At 36.6% G+C, this 17,091-nt stretch overlaps 1 pseudogene; it reads right to left on the reverse strand.

Annotated features, from left to right (window-relative positions):
• Window positions 1-13,009: 13,009 nt before the first annotated feature.
• Window positions 13,010-14,058, reverse strand: LOC138923034 (olfactory receptor 2T1-like; annotated as a pseudogene).
• Window positions 14,059-17,091: the final 3,033 nt, after the last annotated feature.

A 17,091-nucleotide genomic window follows, 5' to 3' on the forward strand; every position in this document is an offset into this window, starting at 1 on the left:
TTGCCTTGTTCCTGTTCTCAGAGGGATGACTTTGCTTTCCCACACTGAGTATGATGTTGGTTGTGGGTTTTTCATAAATGGACTTTATGATGTTTAGGTAATTTCCTTCTATACCCATTTTATTGAGGGTTTTTATCATAAATGGATGTTGGATCTTGTCAAATGCTTTCTTTGCTTCTATTAAGATGATCAAGTGGGTTTTATTCCTCATTTTGTTAATTTGGTGTATCACATTGATTTATTTACATATGGTGAACCATCCCTGTGTCCCTGGTATAAATCCCACTTGATCATGTTATGATCTTAGTATATTGCTGTATTTGGTTTATCAATATTCTGTTGACAATTTCTGCATTTATATTCATCAGAGTTATTGGCCTACAATTTTCCTTCTTTGTCTTTTCCTTGTCTGGCTTTGGGATCAGAGTGATGTTGGCCTTGTAGAATATGTTAGGAAATATTTCATCTTCCTCAATTTTTTGGAAGAGTTTGAAAAGGATAGGTATTACATCTTCTTTGAATGTTTGGCAGAATTCTCCACAGAAGCCAGCTGGTCATGAATTTTATTTTGGGGGAAGTTTTGGATTATTGTTTCAATCTCTTTACGTGTGACTGGTCTATTCAGATTATCCATTTCTTCTTGGTTCAGTTTTGGAAGGTTGTATGAGTCTAAGAATATATCCACTTCTTCTAGATTGCACAATTTGTTTGCATATAGTTTTTCATAGTATTCTCTTATAATCTTTTGAATTTCTGTGGTATCAATTCAATTTTCCTCTTTCATTTCTAATTTTATTTATTTGAGTCTTCTCTCTTTTTTTCTTAGAGAGATTGGCTAAGCTCATGTCAATTTCGTTTACTTCTCAAAGAACCAGCTCTTTGTTTCATTGATCCTTTCTACTGTATTTTTGGTTAAATTTCATTTATTTCTTCTCTCATTTTTATTATTTCCCTCCTTCTGCTTACTTTGGGATTTGTTTGTTCTTTTTCTAATTCTGGTAGTGTAGTTTTAGATTGAATATTTGAGATATTTCTTCTTCATTAAGATGGACCTGTATTGCTATGATTTTCCCTCTTCGGACTGCTTTTGCTGCATCCCATATTAGTTGGTATGCTGTCTTTTCATTTGCATTTCTTTCCAAATAATTTTTGGTATCTCTTTAATTTCTTCAATGATGCATTTGTTGTTCAGTAGCATATTGTTTAGTCTCCACATATTTGTCCCTTTCCCAGCTTTTTTCGTGTAGTTGATATCCATTTTCATGGCATCATGTTTGGAAAAGATGCTAGATAGGATTTCAATCTTAAATTTATTGAGGCTTGCCTTGTTTCCCAATACATAGTCTATCCTTGAGAATATTCCTTGTGCATGTGAGCAGAATGTGTATTCTGCTGTTTTTCGATAGAGTGCTCTCTCTATATATGTCAAATCCATCTGGTCTAGTTTTTCATTTAAATCCACTATTTCCTTGTTAACATTCTGTCTGGATGATCTACCCATTGATGTAAGTGGAGTGCTGAGATCCCCCATGATTATTGTGGTGTTGTTAATATTTTCTTTTAGGTTTGTTAATAGTTTCTTTATGTACCTTGGTGATCCTGTGTTGGGTGTATGTATATATATATATCTGAGCGTATGTCTTCTTCGGGGAGTGTCCCTAGTATTATATACTGCTCCTCTTTGTCTCTCATTACCTGTTTTATCTTGAAGTATGCTTTGTCAGATATAAATATGGCAATAACTGCTCTTTTTTGTTTGCCGTTAGCTGGAAGTGTTGTCTTCCATCCGTTCTCTCTAATCCTGTGTTTGTCTTTGAAGCTGAGGTGTGTTTCTGGGAGGCAGAATATTGTTGGGTCTTGTCTTTTAAGCCATCCTGCCGCTCTCTCTCTTTTGATTGGAGAATTCAATCTATTTACATTTAAAGTGACTATTGAGATATAAGGGTTTAATGCTGCCATTTTATCTCTTGTTTCCCAGTTCTTCTGCATTTCCTTTGTTTCTCGTCCTATGTATTTTGGACTACAAATTCAGTTAGGTGGTTTTCTATGATGACTTTCTTAGTTTTCTCTTTATTTATCATTTGTCTCTCTCTTCTGTTTATCTGTCTAGTAGTTACCATGAGGTTTGTGTAAAAAATCTCATAGATGAGATAGTCCATCTTTTGATACTTTCTTGTTTCCTTAGACTAAGTGAATTCCATGTCTTTCCTCTTCCTCTTCTAAGTTATTATGTCATGAATTATTCCATCTTCTTTTGTGAATTTGTGATTAAAATGATGAGATTATATGTATTTTGAGTGTTTTTCCCTCCTTTATCTTTAACGTCATAAGTAAGTTTTGCTAACCTGTTCAGCTAGAGAACTGCAATTTTCTGATTTTTTCTACCAATTTATCTCCTTTCTCAAGGCTTTGTAACCCCTCCCTTTGTTTCAGGTATGAGTGCCTTCTTGAGCATTTCTTGTAGTGGGAGTCTTGTGGCCAGGAACTTCCTTAGCTTTTGTTTATCTGCAAAACTTTTGTTTCTCCATCATATCTGAAGGAAATTTTTTAGTGGATAGAGTGCTCTTGGGTGAAAGTTTTTGTCTTTCAGAATTTTAAATATATCATTCCACTCACTCCTAGCCTGTAAAGTTTCTGCTAAGAAATCTGGTGAAACTTGATAGGAGTCTTTTGTAAGTTACTTTCTTCTGTATTGTTGCGCTTAATATTTTTTTTATTTCTCATTTACTTTTACAAGCTTTGCTACTATATTCCTTGGAGAAGGTCTTTTTACATTGATATAGTTAGGAGATCTATTAACTTCTTTCACTTGTATTTCCAGCTCCTTCCCCAGGTTTGGGAAGTTCTCAGCTATTATTTCTTTGAACAAGCTTTCTGCTACATTCTCCTTCTCTTCTCCCTCTTCAATATCTAGGATCCTTATGTTGGATTTCCTAATTGAGTCAGCAATTTCTCAGTTAACTTCTTCCTTTCTTTTTAGTCTTAGTTCTCTCTCCTCCTCCATCTGAAGCACTTCCATATTTCTGTCCTCATGACTGCTCATTTGCTTCTCCATAATGTCAGCACAATTGTTTAGGGAGTCCAGATTTTTACCCCATTCTTTGTTATTTTCATCTCCAACATTTTTTTTGGTTCTTCTTTATAGTTTAATCTCTTTTGTGAAGAAATTATTGATTTCATTGAACTGTGCATCTGTATTTTCTGGTAACTCATTGAGTTTTTTATGATAGCTATTTTGAATTCTCTGTCAATTAGAATACAAATTTCTATGACTTCAGGATTGATTTCTGGGTACTTGTTAGTTTCCTTCTGGTCTGGAGATTTAATATATTTTTCATACTGCTTGATGGCATGGATTTGTACCTCCACATAGTGATAGCATCTGGCCACAGCTTTCACCTGCCTCCACTGGGTGGGTATTAAGACTTCTGTATTCTGAACCTGCTTTGAGTTGTGGCTTGTTCTCTCCAGCTGCTGACTGCTTTTCTATCTGTGTGGTGATCTGGATGACTGACTTAACTGGAGTGCCAGTTGAGGGCAGGAGTGCTTTCTTTCACCTGTGTGATCCTGGGGGTATTCTAACTGTGCCCTCACTATCTGTTCTCCTTGGGTGGTAGATTTATGAAGCCACCACCACAACAGCTTAGTCACCTCTGTGTGGGGCTTTCTCACAGGCTGTGAAGAAGCTTGGAGAGTGATGATGTTCCTGCACAGTGTTGTCCCTCCCACTTCTCTCAAAGCTACATGGTCTGGAGCCGAGGGTCACTGCATTTGGGGGAAGGAGAGGAGATCTCCTTACCTCATTCCATTTCCTCTGTGGATTTTCTGCATATCCACCTTCCAATATATGGCTGAGTGTGTCTCTCAGACATCTTTTGTGTTGTGTGAATGTCTTCTGTTGGTATTTGAATGTCCTTTTCATTGTATCTTAGAGGGGAGAGCTCATTCCACCATGATGCTGATGTCACTCCAATGAATAACTTTTTAATGGAAAAATGAGTGAGAAAACCTGATTTAAATAATACCTGAGGACATCATCTTCCAAAAGAGAGATGTTTATGCTTAAACCTGAAGTTTAATTATGCACATGTAGCTCTTTAGTTAAATAATCTTTTACCACACTTATAAACTAGTAGATTATTTGGGAAAAGAGCTTATATTAGCATCATATAGTTCTGCACTGTCAGGTATAGTAGCCACAAGTCACATGAGGTTTTTGAGGCTCTGTAACATGCCTATTCTGTAGGGAGATTTCCTGTAAGTAGAAATTGCATTGAGAATCAAAGACAGTGTAAATACAGTATGCGATATATTTCATTATAATTTTATATTGACTACATGCTAAAATTATAATATTTTGTATATATTTGGTTAAATGACATAGATTACAATCACTTTTATCTTCTTCTTTTTAGACATTTAATGTGGCTACTAGGGAATTTAAAATTACTTTTGTGGTGTCCATCACATTTGTACTGGACATCACTAGTCTTGGAGCTTCCCCTTTCCTGAATATGGTTGCTCCAAAAAGCTCCATCTAACCAAGTCCCCTAGAATCGAATGCAATCCAATTTACAAAGAATTGAGCAAAAAAATCAAGTATAATAGCAAACTAGGAAAAGGGACAGTGCTGCCTCTATGTGCATTCATTGGCAAATGGTAGTAAGAAAACATAAATAACAGAGTGCTTAGTGGTACATAAATCTTAATTGATTTACTTTCCCCAACAACCTTATGAAACACTACACAATTACTTTATCCATTCAACAGATACAAAATGAGATCTAAACAGATAAAGAGACTGTCTCAGAGTCACATGACTCTAGTTAACAAGTGGCAGTCTAATCACTCTGTACTGTTTTTAAAATAATAAGTAGATATCAATTCATTCACTCCACATATATTTCCTGGGGAACACTGTGTGAATCAAACTTTTAAGTTATGAAAGGACCTAGAGGAATGTATAAGATATGGTCTCTGCCTTCAAGGAACCTAGTATTGAAGCAAATAAGAACGCTTATATGTTTTGCCACAGGTGCACTTTGCAAGTGGATTTGATTAGAATCTCTGGGGTTTTCACCCAGCTAGTATACAATGGAGAATATGCAAATGGCATAACCAGCAGAGAAGAGTTCAGTGGAAGTGACGGAACCTGAAGCCCTTTGGCTAGTTCACGAGAAATTCATCTATAACTATAAATATATATTACCAGCCAGCTTTTTATTGATGAGACCCACATTACATCCTTATATACTTTTCAGCTTTTTCATTCTTGAAGTATTGCTAGTTTCACATCAGGGCTTTTATTAGCTGTTTTCCTGATGGATATCTGTGTTCTGTTTCTCTTCTTTTCCTCCTCACTGTGTTAAACCCCTGGGGAAATTAAAAGCAAGCATTCAGCAGCAATCCTGATAATGAAGAGAGAGGGAAATGCCCACTCAGCCCTTCCCATCAGAAGTGTACTAACAGCAAGCTCCTTGGAGGGCTCTGTTCATTCTTTTCACCATAAATTCAGAGGATGCTATATGGTTACTGGAGTCCAAACACAGTAACTGCCTTGGTCCACAGGGAATGGTAAATCCCACGAGGGACAAATGGGCCCCAAAACCTCTCTTTCAGGGCACAAATAACTTTAGCTTACATCCTCATGAATAGTCCTGGCGCTGAAACTCACTAATGAGGCCCTAGCCATCTCCCAGCATTCTTCACAAAGAGAAAGGGAGCTTTCAGCAGTTCCATAATTCCTCAGATTTTAAAAGCATTTTCCTCCCATTCTGTCAGTGTTGACTCATGCCCTGCATTTAATAAATTAAAGGAGGGCCAGGCTGGTGGCATAGTGGTTAAGTTCATGTAGTCTGCTTTGGTGGCCTGGGGTTTGCTGGTTCAGTTCCTGGGAGCAGACCTATGCACCACTTATCAAGCCATGCTGTGACCGATGTCCCATATACAAGTAGAAGAAGATGGGCACAGATGTTAGCTCACGGCCAATCTTCCTCAGAAAAAAGAGGAGCATTGATAGTGGATGTTAGCTCAGGGCTAATCTTCCTGAGAAAAAATAAATGAATAAAAAAACAAAACAATTACAAAGCAATATAGCAACATCAAAGAATATTTGGAAAATAAGAAAATAGAAAGGAATCAACTTGAATATTCCATGCCCTCATGTAATAACTCTTTTTATGTCTATACATAATTCTTTATCTAAGTATACTTTCAAATTTTTCATATATATACTATGAAATACCATTAAGTGTATCTTTTTCATGTAGGTATGCAATCTTTACAAAGAATATTGTTAAGGTTAAGTGATTTAACATGCACTTACTTATTCCTCAATTGGTTGACATTCGCATTGCTTCCAACTTTTCTTATAATGTAAAATATGGTGGGGTTAATTTTATGGGATAGGTCATGGAAGATGGATTATTCGGTCTGAAATCTGACTGACTACTGCCAGTCCTCTATTTGCTGAAGAAGGCTGATGCTGAGCTAACATCCATGCCCATCTTCCTCTACTTTATATGTGGGACACCTGCCTCAGGATGGCTTTTGCCAAGTGGTGCCAAGTCTACACCCGGGATCCAAACCGGTGAACCCCTGGCTGCCAAGAAGCACTTAACTGCTGCACCACCAGGCTGCCCCCCAAACATTTTAAAATATGATTTAGTACAACTTATTTATCTGTTCTTTTTTTTGCCTGTGATTTTGGTTTCATATCCAAGAAATCTTTGCCAAATCAAATCTCATAAAGATTTCTTCTGTTTTCTTTTAAGAGTTTAGTCCTTACATTTTGGGCTTTGATACATTTTGAGTAAAATTGGAAAGTGTTCTTCAACTTTGCGTTTAATTTTCAAAATTGTTTTGGATATTTATGTTCCCTTGAGGTTACAAATGAATTTTAAAATGCTTGAAGCATCAGAGCCAGAAGCAAGTCTGTGGACTATTCTTCAAATTACAAGATATAAAAATGTAAATGAGGTTAGTTCATAGTTAAAATATCTTTTGCAAATTTGCAAAAGGAAGCATGGTTTATGTTACAAAAATATATGTCACTTGAACAAATTGCCAGGGCCCTTGTCAATGATCTGAAGGTGACAATCACCAACAATTTTCCAGAACTGTCAACAGACATCAATATACTTATGAAAGATACCTAATAAATACCCAGCAGAATAAATACAAAGCAGATAGACAACTTACAGAGAAATTGTACATCAAAGACAAAGAGAAAAATTCAAAATGAACTACACAGGAAAGAAATTACCTAATGTAGTGACAGTTAAATTGAGAGCTGATTTCTCAACAGAAAATAAAGGAAGTCAAAAGATGAGGAATTATATCTTCAATAAACTGAGACATGGCAAGCCATAGCAGGGTCTTAATCACAGAAGTGACATCCTCTGATGTATTTTCACCTTAGCTGCTGCTGTGGAAATATCCCTTAGGGGTCTAAGACAAAGCCGGAGCCAATTTCAGAAAAGGCTAGAGAGTAGATATAGTCTGAAAACAGAGCCAGCAAGGTTTGCTCACTGATTGGATATGGTATCAAGAGAAGAAAAAGTGTCAGGATAGCACCAAGAGCTCACATAGAGCAACTGGAAGGGAGGAGATGACTTCACTGGGCATAGGGAAGTCTATATACCTTCAAATTTGGTGAATAGAACATTAGAGAAGACAATTCGAAATCCAAGTGGCCATATTAGGTAAGTAGTTGGATGGATGGGTATAGAGTGCAGGAAGAAGTCTGGACTGGAGTTGTCACTGACTAGTTGCCCAGATGCCTGAGGAACTCAAGGGTGTGTTTGAAAGCGTTTAACTGTTTTTCCAAATTGTTTTTTTTTTTCCTTTTGTTTTGTTAAGGAGATGCAATCACTAACCACCCTGAATCAGACCAAGCTCACCACAAGAACTATGCCTATGATTTTTGCCTTATTTAATGCTCTGGTCCCTCCAGGAGGAGTCTAGGCCTTATTACAGTAGCCTGCATTGTATATGGAATCATGTTTTCCAACTGAGCTTGTGCAAGCAAATACGCACCTCTCCCTTTTGAATAGTCATTCCCCATCTGAGATAAATGTCCTTGCTTCCCTTTGTTTGGGGACGCCATGACTTTGGAGATGATTCTACATGGTCTCCAATTGCTGCACATATACTTTACTTTGTGAGGCAACTACTTCTGGTGCAGAGTGTGATTTAACTCACAAGGACGTGAACTCACTTTGGTTTCAGTAACAGAGTCATTGCTATACAGATATTATATGGATAAACCAAAAGCCTAAGTGAGCTTACCAGGGAAGAGGTATAGAAAATATGAGAAGAGGGCCAGTAACTGAGATGGGTGCACTGCAATATTAAGACGTGACCCTGAGGAAATGACACCAGAAATAAAATTAGAGATTTAAAAACAAACAAACAACAGTAATCTAGGAATAAAATCATTGCAATGGACACTTGAAGCCAAATGAACAAAAGCAAACAAAACATACGCATTCTCAGTTGATGTTCAAGTGCTGCTGATGGATCAAATGCAATGAAACCTGAGAATTAATTATTGAATTGATCCATATAGAGGTCACTGAAGCAATAGGCACAAATTCTCAATAGAGCTGGCACATGAAAAAAAAATGGAAGGGTAGGAATTGGGGACATCAAGAATAGAGAAACCTTTTGAAAAGTGTGATTGCAAAAGGGACAGAGATGCCACTGCAGATCAGAAACAAAGGAGGAGATTATCAGTACATTTTGCTGGGAAAATAGGTATATATGAAAAATGGAAATTTTGTCTCTCATACACCACAAATCTATTCTAGTTGTGTAAAGATGAAAATGTGAAAAATGAAAAACCTATGAAATTTTTAGAAGATAGGATATAATATCTTCAGTGACTTCAGGATCTGGAAGAATTACTTAAACAAGACAAAAAAAGATAGCATAAAGAAAAATATCGATAATTCCATGTATCTACAAACGATTTAAATACAAGGATAAGTCACAAACTAGAATATCATATAACAAACTAAAAACAAAATATCCAGCACATTTATTTAAAAATTCTTGCGTATCTATTAAAAAGGCAGAAATTTAATAACAAATGGGTAAAAGACTTGAATAGGCAATTTACAAAAGAGGAAATCTAAATGACTGGCAAACCAATAAAAGGTACTCAAACTTATCGGAATCAGATAAACAGATATTAAAACCAAATTGGGTGGTGAAATCTTGTGGCTTATACTAAATATTTATTTGGTCAATTGGATAACCAAAATATATATTTCTCGAATATATTTGATAGTCATCCACAGTTCCTGGCATACAGCTCTCAAAACCCTTGGAATTTCCTATTTTTAGAATAATAGTTGTCCTTTTCTTATGTGAATGAGATGACTTTTGGAAGCACCTAAGGGTGGGGGCTACCCCCTGATTTTTGAAGAGGAGAGGAGGGCTTGAGGTTGAATCAATTGCCAATGGCCAATGACAGTCAACCATGGTTACATAATGAAGCCTCCATAAAACCCCCAACGACAGTTCATTGCACTAGATTTTTAAGAAAGCTGCCACATTGGGGAACCAGAACACTTCCACATACCACTGTACTAGGGCCCAAGCTCCATAATGACAGAAGCTCCTTTGCTTGAGACCCACCCTATGTATCACTTCATCTGGTTGTTGACATGCATCATTAGTGTTGCCATGCATCATAGTCCTCTGTAATGACACTAGTTTCAGGAAGTCAGAAATCTAGAAACTCTAAGCAAATAGCACTGTATTTGGACTTCGGAGTATATGCACTTTGCTGTAAGACCCCAGTGAATGAGACAGGTCAAAACAGAAAGGAAAAGTATCAAAACTTTATGAAATTTATAATTGGTGGGATTTAAATTTTTTAATGTGTGTCTACTTAAATTAATCTCGTAGACTAAACCAGTTTAAACAGTTAAATGAAATGGTCAATTATTTCAAACAAAAACTTAGCTCTAGTAGATAGCATCTGCACAACCACAGCAATCCATCTGTTAAGCATATGTTAAAACAATCAAGAAATAGTCAGGTGGCTTCAAAACAGTGAGGGATTAGGTGACAGAAATAATGAAAATGAGGCAACATATTTGAAGATATTCTATTTTCTTGTATCCCAACTTATTGCATTTATCCTTGTTTTTCATGAGGAACTGTTTCTGCTCCCCTCCAAAGTACAGACTTCCAATGGGATTCCATAACCTCTTGCACCCGATTCATAGGTCTTCTTCTCGAAACATCCCTCTCTTTCTAGAATCACTGATTCCTCCTTCAACATCAGACTTTCCTTGTTAAAATTGAAAAAAGTGTTAACATTATCTATATTGAAAAAATAAAAATCTTCCTTTAACCACACATAACTCTCCATATATAAGTTCATCTTTCTTCTGATATTCAGAGAAAATTCCTGTAGTTTTCTCCAATTCATAAAACTCTTTCTGACTTTAATCTACTTCATAGGGTGTTCTTCTCCATCACTTCATTGAAACTCCTCTGTGGAGAACAAAATGGACTATTAGCATGCCTACTCAGGTGATCAACTTTCTGTTTCACAATATTTGAACTATACCCAGTATTTCACATTGTGGACACCTCTCTTGTATTAGAAATACTGTTTTTTATAGATTTCTATTGCACCATCATCCTTGGAGTTTTCTAGATCTTTTCCATCCTTTTACTGCCATCTCTTAATTTCCCTTGTCCCAGTTCTTCAGTTCTTTTCTTCTCTATCTACACAGTTCCTTCCTTGTTGATCTCTTTAATCTAATCCCCTGTATTTACATCCAGATGCATAACAATGACTCCTAAAACCTATCTTCACACCTAACAACTCAAAAGTTATCCAGACAAAAATATCTAGCTTCTTATCTGACATTTTCACTTAGATATTCAATAGACATTTCCAACTTAACATGCTCAAAAAAACTTAATTCTGTGCACGAACCTTGCTTTACTATCGTTTAACAAAAATATCTACCATCCACTTAATTGCTTAGCCCCAACAAGTGGGGGCTCTTCTTGATTCTCCTATTTTTCTCACACCCCACATTCTACTCATCATCAACTTCTATTATCTGTGCCTTAATAGTATATCCTCAGTTATAGTACTTCCTATCATTTTCACTCCTAAAACTCTAACATATGCCAGGAGCCTCTCTCCTCAGAACCCATGAAAAGCCTCCAAAGAGGTCTTCTTACTTTAATGCTTTTACCTACACTCCATTTGCTATAAAGCAGCCAGAGTAACATCCTCAGCAAATTAGTCATGATCTGGCTTTCCTTTACTTGAAATTCATCAATGGCTTTTTACTGCAATGTAAGCAAAGTACCAACTTTACTTTAGTCATTGCTGCTACACACATTGTAGTTGTAATATAAGTTGTTTGCTTGCTTATTTGTTCTTTTACTTTTTATTTTCATTGTCTTTCTCCCATTGGAATATAAACTTCTTACATGCAGGTAGTTTGACTATCTAGCTCACGGCTATGATGAATGAATGAGGAAGCTGTATCTGAAAGATGCAGTGCCCTTGCAAACACATTCCTTGAAATCCTGTGGTCTAGGGCATTAATTAAAACGTTTACCTTACAGAAGTCCCTTATGTCTCTGACCTCCACTGTTCTCATCTGCATAAATTAGAACTCAGAATAAGTGCTTCATTTTTTTATGAGGTTGTTAGTGGATGATAAACCTGATAGGGCATGTAAATATTAAGTTTTAGACAGATTGATCTATATGATTATAATTATAATCATTAATAATTTAATAAAGTCACCCCTTTGGTCCTCGATGAACTCCTTATATAATCAAATAGGACATGAAACATGATTTACCACATCCATTTTTTCCTCAATTCCAGGATCACTGGGCATCATGGATTTGAACCATGAGTTAATTTCTATTACCCGGCATATATGCTTAACTTTGATGACTGTGATATATTTGAAAATTAATTTTACTATCCTCCCAACCCATATGTCTGTGTGTTTCTCAAACATCTTAGAAACCCTCTCAGGCATTCAGTGCTCTCACATTGTCTTGTCTAGGGCAACATCCTTCACTCGCATCCATCAATTTTATCTTACCTGTAGATTTTTCACAAATGTGTTACAAAGAAACAAAAGTTAAATACTGCATTTCTTCATAATTTTTTTTAAAAAAAACACCTGATGATTCTAGTAAGTACAATGGCTTTTTGAGGAAATCATGTTCAGTGACTCTGCCTACCACCAGACAAATTAGAACACATAGGTAGCTACCCAACCATCTTCCTGAAAGACTGTGTCAGAGTATTATTCTAACACATAGAAAAGATGATCTTTCTCTTATCCTTTGTGGTAAGCCAGATTACAGCATGGGATCACATACACAAAAAGTAACATCTTCCCTCCTGCACTCCTCAACAAGATCCATGTCATTTAAAATTGCATGTAGGGGCCGGCCTGGTGGTGCAGCAGTTAAGTTTGCATGCTCTGCTTCAGTGGCCCGGGGTTTGCCGCTTTGGATCCCAGGTGCAGACATGGCACGACTTGGCACACCATGCTGTGGTAGGCGTCCCACACATAAAGTAGAGGAAGATGGGCACGGATGTTAGCTCAGGGCCTGTCTTCCTCAGCAAAAATAGGAGGATTGGCAGCAGTTAGCTCAGGGCTAATCTTCCTCAAAAAAAAAATTGCATGCAATTTATTTTACCTCTAAAAGATAAAATTGCCAAGCAAGAAATTTTAATTTGTGTTTCTGAAAACAATTGGACATTTATTTTGAATATTTGTGAATAGGGGAGGAGAAAGGGAAGACATAAGAAAGGAAAGAAGAGATAAAAGAAACCAAGAGGATACATCTTTTATATTGACTTTTTGTTTTATCTGCACAGTTGAACGCTACCCTCCTGTTTAATCCTTCATTGAGAACATGCCCACACTGCTCACAGACGCTTCCATTCACCAGCTATGTGAGAAGAAGCCAACTGTCAAAATACATCCCCTGACCCTCTTCATGTACCATTGAATCTGCCCAGTGCCCTCTTGAGAGCACCTGTCACAACCTTGTTCCTCAGACTATAGACGAAGATGTTCAGTATGGGCATGAGGATGGTGTAGAACACAGAGAAGACTTTGTCCTGGCCTGGCCTGGCCTGTGGTAAGAATGTGGCAGCATACATGGTGGCCCCATAGAACAAGGTCACTGATATCATTTGAGATGAGCAGGTGGTAAATGCTTTCTTCCTTTCTTTCATTGAGCTCATATGGTGAACTGTGGTCAGAATTTGGGCATAGGAGGCGATCACCACAGAGAAAGGAATCAGCAGCATCAAAACACAGCACACATACATCACTGTCTCATCAGAGCTGTGTCTTCACACACCAACTTCAGGACTGCAGATGCCTCACAGAAGAAATGGTTAAGCTCCTGAGAATTGCAGAAGGGGAAGCTCATGGTGATGTGGGTTACGTGAAAGCCATCCAAAGACCCCCCAAATCAGAAACCTGCTGGGATCATCCAACAGACCCATTGGCTGATGAGGACAGGATAGCAGAAAGGATGGAAGATGACCACATAGTGATCATAGGCCATGAGGCCCAGCGGGAAGAACTCAGCTCCCACAAGGGAGAGGTAGGGGAAATGCTGAGCTGTGCATCCCACAAAGGACATTGTCTTTTGACCCAGCAGGTAATCAACCAGCTTCTTGGGTAGCTTCTTGAGATGTACATCATGTCAATCAAGGAGAGGTTGCTAAGCAGGAAGTACATGGGGGTGTGGAGGCATGAGTCAGTACAGCTCAGGAAGATCAGGACGCTATTGTTCATCAGCATGGTGAAAAAGATGATAGAGATTATGGCAAAAAAGACAGAGATATCCCTTCTGTTGAACAGCCCCATGAAGGTGAAATATGGAGAGGTCGTAATATACCCTTGCATTGAACCCCTGATGGCTCTGCTGTGACCTAAAATTTTCCAAATAAAATGATTACATATTCACAATTAACATAACAATATATGGGTTGATTTTTAGAAAGTGAACTTCTAAAAGTTGGAAGAAAACATTTAACAGTTACTTTGGCACTGATGCCTAGCAACTAATCTATTCTAGAATGTTTTTAAGTAAAATTGATCATTTAACATCCATAATTTCTTAAATACCTTAGACAAGATGATGCCAGCAGATGTTATTGTGCTACATGATACACATAACAACACCTAGGCGTGCGTATCATGCTATGTTGCAGGTAAACATACCCTAGTCTGGTGTGTGTGTGAACATACTACCTGAGATATGTTTCAATTAGTGTCTTTATTAAATAAATATTTATTATAGGTGGCATCACCCCCATCTTCAAAATATCACAGTTCTGGTTGTGGGTAGTCTATGCCTACCATTTAGCCACAAATACAGCTGATCCATCATTTGGGCCATGAGTCCCTGTCTACATTATGAGTATTCTTTTGGTGTCACTTCATCCATGTTGCAACAAAAGTGTATGGGAAGACACAAAGTGGGCAATGGAAACTACTCTTGCAAACTCAGACATGAACAAGTCATCCACTACAAAAGGAATTCACTGTTTTAGAATTATTTTGAACTTTTAGGAAATAAATTTTAATTTTAGAATGATGAGTAATTAGCATTAGAATTATGATTAGCATTAACTTTAGCAATTAGCATTAACAATTAGGATTCAGAGGAAATAGCACATGAACATACATACTGAATTATAACCCATGTATTATTTTTGGAAACTGGAATTTTTTCATAGTGATTTATAATTTAAGGAAAAACTGAGTGACTGTGTTTTATATAATTTCAGGTGATGATAAAGGAAAAAAAAACCTGCAGCAAACATTTTGAATGTTAAGGATGATTTTTATGTGCTTTAGGATTAAATATGACAAGGTGAGATATATTTTATCAGCATGTTTGGGACTTCAACTGATGAAACCAGTCAATTCTCTCAATATTCTAAAAATATGTGCACTTAAGTCAATTGAACTGCAAAAAATTACCGTTAAGAATAATGACATTGTGAAGAGTTTACCTGTGCCTCGTTCTTCATATCTATTGACTCATGATCTTCACAATAAAGCTAAGCAGCGATGAACTATAAAACCCCCATTTAGCCAATGGCAGTATTGAGAGTAATATTCCTGTGGTCAGACAGTCTGTTAGTGGTGGGGGTGTTTGGACCAGGTAGTCTCAACTCTCTCTGTTTCCTTGCTTACAACCCAGAGAAACAGCTAGACTTTTACTGTAGTTATCAAATAAAATGTTCCAACAATGTGAATCTGTTAAAATTTTAACTATATGTAATCATTAATGTGACTAGTGAAAATGAGACATTTAAGAGCACATGACAAATTATTCTAATAATGACTATTTTTAAGTGAGCAAACGCTGTTTCTCATGTTTAGCTTCTTTTTTTGCCAATTTCAGAATCTTTGATGCGAGGTTTCATAAATTTCCCTGACACATGTACCGTTTCATCATCATTTACAATCTGCCTCATTTTTCTCTTACTTTTCTAGTTTCCATTAATGAAGCCCATTGAAACATGTATCTGAAGTAAAAATGCTCTCCAATTATTGGAATAGCCTAAATATTAATGGTATTTCAACTATCTCCACCAGGTCAAGTTCTAAATTGTCTGCTCATTTCATGTGCCATTATTTGAAGTTAGGAAAATAATCGCATTTCCAATTGTATCAAAAAGAACAGAATACCTAGGAATAAGTTTAACCAAAGAGATGAAAGAACTTTAGACTGAAAACCATGACATTACTGGGAGAAACTGAAGAAGACACAAATAAACACAAAAATAATCTGTGCTCATGAATTGGAAGAAAAAAATAATGTCCTTTCTACCCAAAGGAGTATTACTTTTTAATTTATGCAAACTTTATTTTATTTTATTTATTTATTTTTTAAATTTTTGTTTTTTTGGATGTACATCATATTTCAAATTCTGTATACATTACATCATGTTCACCACCCGAACACTAATTATAGTGCATCCCCTCACATGTGACCCTAATCACCCCTTTTGCCCTCCCCCTTCCCCCCTTCCCCAAGGGTAACCACCAGTCCAATCTCCAATGCTATGTGTTTTTTTTTGTTGTTTTTATCTTCTACTTATGAGTGAGATTATGTGGTATTTGATTTTCTCCCTCTGACTTGTTTCGCTCAGCATAATACCCTCAAGCTCCATCCATGTTGTTACAAATGGCTGGATTTCATCATTTCTTATGGCTGAGTAGTAGTCCATCGTGTATATATACCACATCTTCTTTATCCATTCGTCCCTTGATGGGCACCTAGGTTGCTTCCAAGTCTTGGCTATTGTGTGTAATGCTACAATGAACATAGGGGTGCAAGTATCTTTATGCCTTTGTGTTTTCAAGTTCTTTGGATAAATACCCAGCAGTGGAATAGCTGGATCACATCGTAGATCTATCCTTAATTTTCTGAGGATACTCCATACTGCTTTCCATAGTGGCTGCACCAGTTTGCACTGCCACCAGCAGAGAACAAGGGTTCCCTTCTCTCCACACCCTCTCCAACATTTGTTGTTTCCTGTCTTGTTAATTATAGCCATTCTGACCAGAGTGAGATGATACCTCATTGTAGTTTTGATTTGCATTTCCCTGATAGCTAATGATGTTGAGCATCAATATTAAAGTATGAATAAGTCAGCCATGTATGTCTCAAGTAGTGTTTGCATTTCTTGTAGTTCTTCTGTACTTTTTTTTATTCATAGCTTTTTTTATATACAAGAGTTTTTTTTAAAGCTATGGAATGTAAAACATCAATATTATTTCTGTAGTTTTTTCCACTGATTCTGTTTTTAGAAAATTCTCTAATAGCTTAAAACATAAAAAATATTTTTACTTATATTAATTTTTATTTCTGTGTGTTTTCTTTTCATTTAACTTTTTAAAGTTTGGAATTTTGGAGTGTAATTATGAAGCAGTGACTTACTGTATTCTCTCTGAGTAATGATGCAGCATCCTAACAGCAATTGTTAACAAATTATCCCTTTATCTATGAGTTTTGATAATACTTTTTTCATATATTAAATTTTTA

The sequence above is a fragment of the Equus caballus genome, unplaced genomic scaffold (assembly GCF_041296265.1).
Source record: "Equus caballus isolate H_3958 breed thoroughbred unplaced genomic scaffold, TB-T2T haplotype2-0000440, whole genome shotgun sequence".
NCBI classification, from domain to species: Eukaryota; Metazoa; Chordata; class Mammalia; order Perissodactyla; family Equidae; genus Equus; species Equus caballus.